Raw genomic sequence first — 10,920 nt, forward strand, 5'->3', positions numbered from 1 at the left:
GCTTTGAAGACATCCTGTTGTAATCTTTTTGAAAATCTCTTCATTTTCACCAATTCAGCAACAACCTTCTATCTTGGTGATGCATAGACACAAATGCCCAGATATAACCATGTTAATGAAATGGCTTTAAGAGAGCATGTCAACACAATGTTGCACAGCTATAGAATCTTATATTCAAATCCAGGCCCACTGTTGGTGTGGATTTAACCCAAGTATTTAACCTAAAATTGTGCCGGTGTGTTGGTTTGGTGACACTTAATTGGCCTGCTATTTGAGTAGGTGTCAGATGTGGCCTGTAATGGATTGGCATTTCATTTGGGTTTACTTTCTGTCTTGTGCCCACTGCTGCACCAAATGTCCTTTCTGCAACTAAATACTTGATGAAACCGGATTTAGAAAATGAATGAATTGTTTTATTAAAGCCATGTAAAAGTGATGACCAATATCAACAACAACAACAACAACAACATTTATTTATATAGCACATTTTCATACAAACAGTAGCTCAAAGTGCTTTACATATTAAAGAATAGAAAAATGAAAGACACAATTATAAAACAAAATAAATCAACATTAAATAACATCGAATAAGAGAAAGGTTCAATGGCCAGGGGGGACAGAAAAAACAAAAAAACTCCAGACGGCTGGAGAAAAAATAAAATCTGTAGGGATTACAGACCATGAGACCGCCCAGTCCCCTCTGGGCATTCTACCTAACATAAATGAAACAGTCCTCTTTGGATTTAGGGTTCTCACGGACAACATGAAGGGGAAATGTAAGAGATGACGAGTAGCTTTGGGTTCTTGGTTGGCACATCTGTAAGAAAACTAAATATAAGTAAATTAGAATAGGCAATTGTGAACCAACTATATGCCAAAATCCAAATGTCTATAATATGATTATTGAAAGATACCCTGTGATAGACTGGCACCCCATCTGTTTTGGATACCTGCTGCCAGGATAGGCTTCAGCCTCTCAGAAATCCTCCTAAAATCACATTAAGGAGACTTTAAACTGAAAGAAGGGCAATGAACTGGCAGCTGGTACTTCACTGCAGTGAAACAGGACAATAAGACAAGAAAAGCCTTCAGATGCCTGCAGTTTTAACTAACACACTCCTCACATTTTTCACATTTCTGCCACATGGATCCAAGGTTCTGGGTTTGAGTCAGTTGCTTGAATTCTGTCTATATAGAGTTTGTGTGTTCTCTTTGTATATGTGAGTGTTTTGCTCTTGGTGCTCTGGTGTTCCTTCTGCATGACAAGCCTTGCACTCCATACCACTGACCCTGATCCTGAACTGGATTAAAAACAATTATTTCTCAAGTTGTTAGGCATGGCAGACCATGCTATGAAATAACAATTGGATGACCACTGCACTTGTAGTTGCCAGCTGGAGGATCGCCTCAATCCATTTGTTGTTCAAGTTTTCTTTCTCTTAAATGGCATCCATTCTATCATAATCTTCGGACTGAGTTAAGTATGATTTTAATGGTATTGCAGAAAAGTGAACATACTCGGGATGCTTATATTCATCATTCTTATTATTTAAATGTTGTCATTTTTTTTCTTCCGTAATGATAAAAGTCTACTTAACTTAATTTCCAATTAAGACTCCTTGATTGACAAAGAGCAGAGGCACATAAAATGGAGCTGCATTAAAAAAGAGTGCAGAGGCTCAAAGCAAAGCTGAGCTGAAAAGCAAAGCTGCCAGCTGTCCATCACGTGCTCTGAGCCTAACGCAGCGGTGGCAGATCTCACTTAATCCTAGCTGGAGTGGCCAGCTGGATCTTTGTATATTTTCTAAATGGATAACGGGAAGGTCAATTGCCTGAGTACCCCGCATTTGGCATGGTTCCATCTCACAGGACAGACTTGTTATGGCACTTGTTGTTTTCCCTGCAACATCACTGCTCTTTGCATACAATATCACTGAAGGTCAAACCACATTCCCTTGAAAACCTTTCTGAAACATTTTTAAAGCCATCATGGTGTTTTGCCACAAATGTTGCACTAATTTCTGTATGCATGGCTTTCATTGAAAATCCAATGTATTACAATCAAAACTAAAGCAAGATGATTACGTGCATTTGACAGCATTGCTCTGTGAATAAACCGACAATGTTTTGGTTTTATAATGAACAGCTCATAAGGCTGAACTTCTGACATTAAAAGGTAAATTTTCACATTAAGGTACCATACCTGTTTATGTGGATCTGAGTTTTCACCCTTTAGGGGTTGTCCGTCCATGCGCTGACTCTTTACAAGTACAGAAGGATTTTCATATTGTTCCCATTTATTCTTTACAATTGGAGTACAAGCAGGTTAAGTGACCTGCTCAGAGTCATCTGGTGAGTCAGTCGCAGGGATTGACCCAGACCTGTCACCCAAACCAAATCTTAAGCCTGGTGCTTGGATTTTGGTGGACGGACACTAGATAATATGAATTTCTACAATAAAACAGAATTAATCCTTGTCTATGTTGATATAGGATTGCTACCAAAAAAAGTAAAATAAATACAATCAAAAACAATGTATTATTTGATTAACACTCTTCACTGCAGACACAGTGCACTGTGAACCATTCTCAGTTCAAATACAAGTATAGATTATATTAATTACGAAATACAGAACTAGTACACAAATAAATACAGTTTTGTTAAAACACAAAAAACAAAGTAGAAGCTGAATGAATGTAAATGGAAACTGACAATATATGTCCATTAATTAACTGATGCACTGTGACCATTTGGTAATGGAGTAGATAAAAACTGTAAAAGAAAAAGTCAAAAATAAAACCACAGTCCTGGAGACCTCAGCCAACTGGCCACCTACCCACTCCTGGGTTTTCTACAGTGGAGTCTGTGTTGGCCCTCCAATCTGATGAGAAAATCTTTCCATCTGACAATTCCATTGCTACTTTATCTGAGATGACTTTTCTATTGGCAGGAGAGCAGCTGAGCAGTAGAGCAGTGGCACCAAGTGTCATATCAAGATACTGAAAAGATAAACAGAAGAGAGGAAAGTTAGTAACTGTTTATACATATCGAATAACTTATATTTGAGTAGAAATGACTAACAAGGAGAAATGCAGCATGTACAGCTAATCGGCAGCTCTAGTCAGGGTATGGTAGACTAATGTAATGAATGTTCAGCTGGGATTTAAAAGCCAAGTTTGAAGGGACATCTCTTACATAAACAGACAGATCATTCCAAAGTGAAATGGTGATCTGCTAGTCAATCAGGGTGTATGTAGATTGAAGAACTGGTTCAAAACAAGAGGACGGTGTAACTATAGATAGATATCCTACTTTTCAATATTCAATTAGGTGAACTAACATCAACAGAGCAGACCTTTTGCTCTGAAACCAAATTAGAGTTAAGCAAAGGAACATCATTAAACCAAATGAAATTGAATGTCACAGTGAAAACTGCAAGGACAACATATTAATCAAAATATTATTTTAACTGAAATGCTCTAGCCTATATTAATCTACACCGGAATAGGACATCACCATGACAAACACCACATGTTGGTGGTACAGTATACACAATATAAAAGCTGTAGTAGAAATAATAACTCAAACAATACAGAGTGCCATCAGTGAACCCGAGTAAAGCATTTCTTGTCTAAAAAGGCCTTTCTTGTTAAACTGTCATTCTATAGCTTACTTCCACTTATTATTTGCATTCTGTTGACACCAACATGGCGTTCTTTCACTGTAGTATCGATTGAGGGACAGAGTTCTTTCCTATCCCATCTGTAATTAAAGTAGCACGAGCAATTTCAGTCATTTTCTTATATCCCAACTGTAATTAATTAAAAATTATGCTGTCTGTCTCGGATCAGACAACACCAACATTGATCAATATTGATCAAAGATCAATATTGATGACATTGATAATACAAATGTTATGATTCACAAACACAAAAATGGCAAAAAGGTGTGAGACCTTCAAAAAAAGAGCGAAAAACACAGAGTACAATCCCTACCATGTTTCCCAGGTAAGGCTCACATTAAGGCGGCCAGAGTGTCTAGGCAAATGAGAGGCTTCGGGCTTGTCAGGGCCTCCAAATGGAGAACAGGCTTTTAAAATTCAGATATCACAAGAGGTCCACAATATCTTAAAATGTTTCTCACAAGAAGGGGAACCATTGAAACTCCAGCTGGTTATAAGACAAGTCCTACAAGAACTTTAGAAAAGAGGTTATTTATTTACAAAAAAAGGAAAATACAAGTAAAGGCTCAAAACAGCAAAACTCATAGCCAAAAATGTCCCAAAATCCAAATTCAAAAGAAAAAAATCAATAACCAGAATTGAAAAAGGTGAAAGACAGTAATCAAAATCAAAGAAATTACAATAGTTCAAGGTTTAAGGTTTCTTTATTTAGTCATGTTTACACAAGAAAACATGAAATTTGCCTTCTCAGTTGCATCTAATAGCAGACAGAATGAAATAAAACAGACAAATAGAAACAAGAAAGGTTAAGGTAAGGCAGTTAGATAATACATATTTACACAAAAAAAGAAGGTTACAGGATATATATCAAAACCTTAATCATTATCTCCGATATTTCTTATTCAAAAGTCGTATGGCACTAGGATGAAAGGAGGTCCTGGAGCGATTTGTGTGGGTTATCAAAGTGACTATCCTTCCTGATTTACTGAACTTCTAGCTATACATGTAATGGATGACTGTCATCAGTTGAGATGATTTCCAGTTTCTTTAACATTGCCCTCTGACACACACTAGTCAAATCATTTATATCAACCCCAATAACTTTAGCTGCATACTTCGTAATCTGCTGGAGCTTTTTTGAGTTTTGGTTTGTCAGACTATTAAACCAGGCGATGAAACTGAAATTGATCACGGACTGGATCATACTACGATAAAAGGACAACATGAGAATATTTTTTTTTTGTATTTGTATTCCAGTTAAGATTGTTATCTAGGTAAGTTCCTAAGTATTTATATTCAGTCACTATTTTTACCTCCTCTCCCAGAACTACAATAGGTGGACATACACTTACATTAATATTCCCAAACTTCACCAGAGTGCATTCAGATGAACCCCATGGGACTCACTCCCCAGCCTTCTTTTATAGGCCATGAGTGGTCTCTAGCAGTAATTAACAGAAGGGTCCTGACTTTTGGGGTTGCACCCCCAAAAACCAGCGAATATAATGATTTTTAAAATGATAGTACATATTCTTAAACATAGCAAAATCAATAATATATTAAAACTACTAAATGATAACTGGAGAGAACAATATTAACAGGAACTATTATAACAAATAAACATTACTGAAAAATAAATGAAAAAGACAGACGAAAGTAATATACTCGTAAATATAAGCCAGGGGTGAAACCCTGGCTAAAGCATAAAAACACACACACTCCTGCCTTCCCCAACACCAACTGGCCAATCTGGGTGTGAAATGTACATTTTAGTGTAAAATTTATGGATGGGACTAATGCTGCATTCCAACTGGGAAGCTGGAAATTCTGAGCTCCTAGTCAGGGCTAGACTGCCATGTCCAAGTCTGTCTGACTTCTGATCATGAAATCAATCCAAAGTGACAACATACACCACAAACTTTAATGAAAGCTGTACTGTTAATAAGCATTCTATTTATTCCGATGAAACAAGCAAAACATAGGTTTTCCTGGACACCTCTATATTGGTCTTCCGAATGTTTTGCTTGAATGCAATCAACTCGGATGTGACGTCATCTCCAGCTCCAACATCTGACTTCCGTGGTATAATGGAACGCAGCACAACAGACTAGTCTAGATGGTGCCACCAAACTTCCAGTGTCTTAACCACTGAGCCACACTGTCAATGTCACGCCTCCCAATCATTCACTTCAATTAATTTAAATAAAACTAGGGGGCTCTGCCCCCTGCTCACTTCGCTCGCCAACCCCCGGGTTTGGTCCTGGGGAAATACAATTTAAAGTGTTTTTTGTTTTTTTCATGGGAATTGTTACATATGCATTATGTTCACTTTTAATAATGCAACAAATAACTGACTGTGAGTGAATATCGTTTCAATAAAAATATAACTTTTATGATAAGAAAATCTACTTATGAAAGTGGGAATATCCAGAGCTATTATCCTTAATTATCCTTAATAATGTTTTCGGCCATTTTTACACATTGAGTCTTATACTGTATAAGAATTCGAGTGATAGCAGTTCAGTACTGATGATGACTGCTGCTGATTTTACGACTTGCTGCTGGGCTTCTTTAGCAACCTTGGTGCAGCTGTTGTACCAAACAGTCATGCAGTTAATCAAGAAGCTCTCTATAGTGCATATATAGAAACTGACCAGCAGCTTCTTGGGGAGGTTAAGTCTCCTTAGCTTCCTCAGAAAATAGAATAAAATTGTTTTGATTTGCCTATTACAACCAAGGTGTTGTCAGCCTAGGACAAGTCCTCTGAGATGGTGACTCCTCGAAACTTAAAGCTAGAAACTCTCCACAGACTCTTGATTGATTGTTATTGGGCTGTGATTGATCTTTTTAGTGGTCCTAAAGTCCAGAATAAGTTCTTTGGTCTTTTTGGTGTTTAAGACCAGGTCGTTGATGTCAAGTTCGGAACCTCTTCCTTATATGTATCTTAATCATTATCTGATACAAGCTCATACTGACACTTATTGGAATACTCCTTCTATTTTATGAACACAATTTTTCCAATGATTTCATAAAGAGCAAATACTTATATGGGAGCACCAGCTGGAAGACAAAAGTGGACTGTTGTGACCAATTTCTTTCATAAACAGTTGATTATTCTTTAAAAGCGAGCCAGAAAGAGATCTATCAGAGGGCAGAAACAGAGAGTTGTCAGGGCAAGCAGGGTTAGTTTACCAAAGGCAGAGATCGCCATGGAGTCATTTTAGAACAAAACAAGAGTGAAAGCCAAAAAGCAAAAACCTTAAAAAAAATTGCCTGAGAAGTTATTTTCTATCAGTAGAAAAATATGTCTTCCCTTTATTAGGAGAAAAGCACAATTACCTTCTGAGCATGTAGTGCTTTTTTTGATATAAAATGGTTGCCTTGACATCTGTTGTGCACCTCTGCCATTTTCATGCAGAGGTACAGCATATTATGTTTTTATGACTTTGCTATATCCATTATTTTCTTGTACATTTTTTCTGTGCTCTTCCTCTGTATTTTCTATGTGTTTTGATTTTCAGCTTATTTTTTTACATTATAGAATTTGATTCTTTCACTTATTCTTGATTTTGGACTTGCTTTAATGGAGTTCCTTCCCGCAGCACCATCACTATAGGTGCCACTATTTTGTAGGTTGAATGTTTATGGTGTCACACACGTGCAACTAGGAGCGAGCTGATGGACCAAGTGGAGGTGATTACCCGCCAGGCCAGGGGGTGGCGGGGTGTTCTAAACTTATTTCTGTTATTTCTACAGATCAAATACAGGAAAACCTGCCTGATGTGACGTCACTTCCTGTTCCGGCAAACAGACTGACGCCACTTCCGGTTCCGGTGCCCAGACTGAAGTCACATCCGGGTTACAGAATATAAAATCCTCCATCTTGCCTAAGTCAGTTCTTTCTGGGAACTCAAGCAAACAACATCATTGTGCTGAATTTAAATCTTTTGCAGCCAGGAACAATATACGGGTGGCTGCTCCAAACCTTTTTTTCAGTGTGTTGAGACTCGTTCTTTCACAATGGTTGCAGTCATGTTTGTTATGGTATGAAAGTTTGTATATAAGTTAAATAATATTTTGTATGCTGTTATTTGTAAGTCGAACGAAGCAAATGTAATCTTAGTGTGTCAGGATTTAATTGATAAGAACAGCAATGCTTTCATGTCTAACTAAACAAACCCCTCTGAGTCTTTAGGACAGGGTTTTTGTAGGGTTTGGAGGGAGTGCCTCATACCGGTTTGATATTACAAACAGAAAAGCCATAAACCTACAGTAGCTGGCAAGCTTCAGCTCAACAAATGGTCTTGGGTGCAGGTGTGAAAAGGCAATATGGGGGATGGAGCATCAGGCCAGCTTGGCAAGAGTGTCTGTGTTTGGACCAAGAGCCTAAAGGTCATCTACAAAGCAACTGAGGGATGAGTTGTATCCGAATTCTATTGGTCTAAAGTTGGCTGTTTGGGACTGGTTTTAAATCAGAGGCCATTCTGTACCACAACACCTATTGGTGTAAGGATTTGGACAGAGAATATATAAATGTGGTCGCTTTACTCCCCTCTCTCTCTCTCTCTCTCTCATACACACACACACACACACACACCATGGCCATAAAGACAACACACTGAGGAGCTCAGCTCAACGTCCATATTTGAGATAGGTTTGTGAAGAAAGCTCCAGCAGACCCCCGTGACCCTGTATTCGGATTCAGCGGGTTAGAAAATGGAGGGATGGATGGAAGAAAGCTGACTAGAAATAATGACTTAACTAGTGACATTTAAATAACTACAAGTCGCCTCAAACTGCATCTCTAGCATTTATCAGATTGTATGGTTGCCAATATTAACATGCACTTTGCTTATTATTATTATTATTTTATGAATATTATCGATAATACATTATTTAAAGTTGTTAACTTAACTCCTGCTTGTCCTTTAACTCTATGTAATTGCCTGAGGTTATAGATTTAGAAGGGAAGGTGGGGAGAAGTTATAAAATACAATACCTCATAAAAAGTGGTAAGTGTATGGGATTTGAGGCCTTCTGATAAGGGGAAAGTAGAGTAATATAGAACTCTACCAAGACAAAATCACATTGCCATGCAGGGATGACCAGAAGCATATGGCACCTTGTGTCACTGTCACAACAATATAAATGTCAGAGCTGTGCACTTTCCTGGATTTTACCAAAAATGTGTAGATTTAAACATTTTTTGTGTGTTTCGTGTTTAGATGGACTTCTGAAAATGATTTAGATTAGTTTCATGACAGGTCCATTATTCTTTAAGCCTGCCACGTTTATATCATTTAACAGAATACCTATAAGATGGATATTTGCTTTTTTGCAACATTACATAATAATTTGTGTCATTTCAGGATGGTATTGAGATCATATGTGTCTCTATTAACAAATACATTTTGAGTTTTACTTTGAAAGATGGTAAGTTTTACCACGTCTTAAAAGAATACATTTGAAAATAACAATTTAACCCCAGTTTAACTTTCAGGTCATAAAGTGAGTTGTGCCAAGTGCCCATGGTTTGTATAATCGAACTTATAATAACTACATTAATATGTTGGTTTATGTGACCTACACCTTCTTAATGAGAATTTATAATTACATTTACACATCATTACCTAAAAAAATCAAAAAACAAGTCTTTTATGCCTTAAAATGCCTGTGTATGCACAGTACAGATCAGTCAGTGATGTAAAATGAAATATAATATGTGCCTACATGAAACTGATGTGTGTACACAGCGTAAACTGGGGGTGTGCAGAGCAGGTAGTGATATACTTAGTCATAACAACCCGTTCTCTGATGGTGACGCTGGATGACATCATCATCCTGTGGCTACCTAACAGTTAAAATTTACAACATAACACTTGTGCACACCTTGGACAGGAACTCTTATTCAATTACATTTTTGTATTTGCCTGACACCCTTACCCAAGTGGAAATAAAAAATTGCAGATAGAATTTGGCACATTTCTTTATCTTATCAGAGCACAGGTAGGTGAAAAGACTTGCGCATGGTCACACAGTGTCAGTAGTAGGATTTGGACCCACAACCGCAAGGACTGATATTCAAAGCCTTAACCACTTCAACATACTGCCTGGCATGCAGGTGTGCCAGACTAACATAAAGTCTCCTATTCACATAACAGACATCTTTAGAAAATGAAACTCAAAAACTCCACACAGATGGCATCGAAGTACGAACGTAGGTGCCTAGGTTTGATGGACAATACTGCTAACCGCTGTACCACACTTTAAGGAGAACAGCAGTCTGCTTATTATTATAACATTGAGCTTGACTTATAGATCCTACAAATGATACAATGTTGTCACATTTTTGAATCAGGGTATAAGATCTGTTATCTGTTTTCTCAGTGGAATAGCATCCCACCCCAAGATGCTGCCTCCTATCAACCCTGTAATGGACAAAGCAAATTTACAAAATGGACGGACTGATTATTCCTATTCTGACTATTCCTCTGTTACACCACACTCTTAATAAAGTATCTATCTATCTATCTATCTATCTATCTATCTATCTATCTATCTATCTATCTATCCATCCATTATCTAACCCGCTGAATCCGAATACAGGGTCATGGGGGTCTGCTGGAGCCAATCCCAGCCAACACAGGGCACAAGGCAGGAACCAATCCTGGGCAGGGTGCCAACCCACCGCAGTCTATCTATCTATCTATCTATCTATCTATCTATCTATCTATCTATCTATCTATCTATCTATCTATCTATCTAGTATCAGATCCACCCATTCCCACTGACCATCACCCACCCAATGTTCCATTATAATAAGCAGCACAAATCCAATCGTCAGTCTTTGCCGGTTGTCCACTCATCAGAGATAAAGGGATTGTGCTGATCAGCCTAATCTACAGCATGTGCTGCAGCGTCAACAGGCCGCCTCCACCTCAGTCTCAGATCGCTGCTGTGCTTCTACAAAGCCAGACAGGAATAGTGAAAAGGAAAAGGCAAGCACCTGGAATTTGTTCTGCCTGGTTTCAGTTTTGTTCACCCACCACTCTTGAAGATTTCTCAACAAGGCACCATTCACAAGATCTTACAGGTATGTACAATTTGAGGGGTTTTAGGGTTGGGGGAAATAAAAAGTGTGTGCCACATCACACTAGAACTTCATCTTAAGCATAATCAGAAATATTTATAACACTTCTTTACAGTTAGCTGTGATCCTGGCATCAGGTAGAGAGCCT

Source organism: Polypterus senegalus, chromosome 1 (genome assembly GCF_016835505.1).
Source record: "Polypterus senegalus isolate Bchr_013 chromosome 1, ASM1683550v1, whole genome shotgun sequence".
In the NCBI taxonomy this organism is placed as follows: Eukaryota; Metazoa; Chordata; class Cladistia; order Polypteriformes; family Polypteridae; genus Polypterus; species Polypterus senegalus.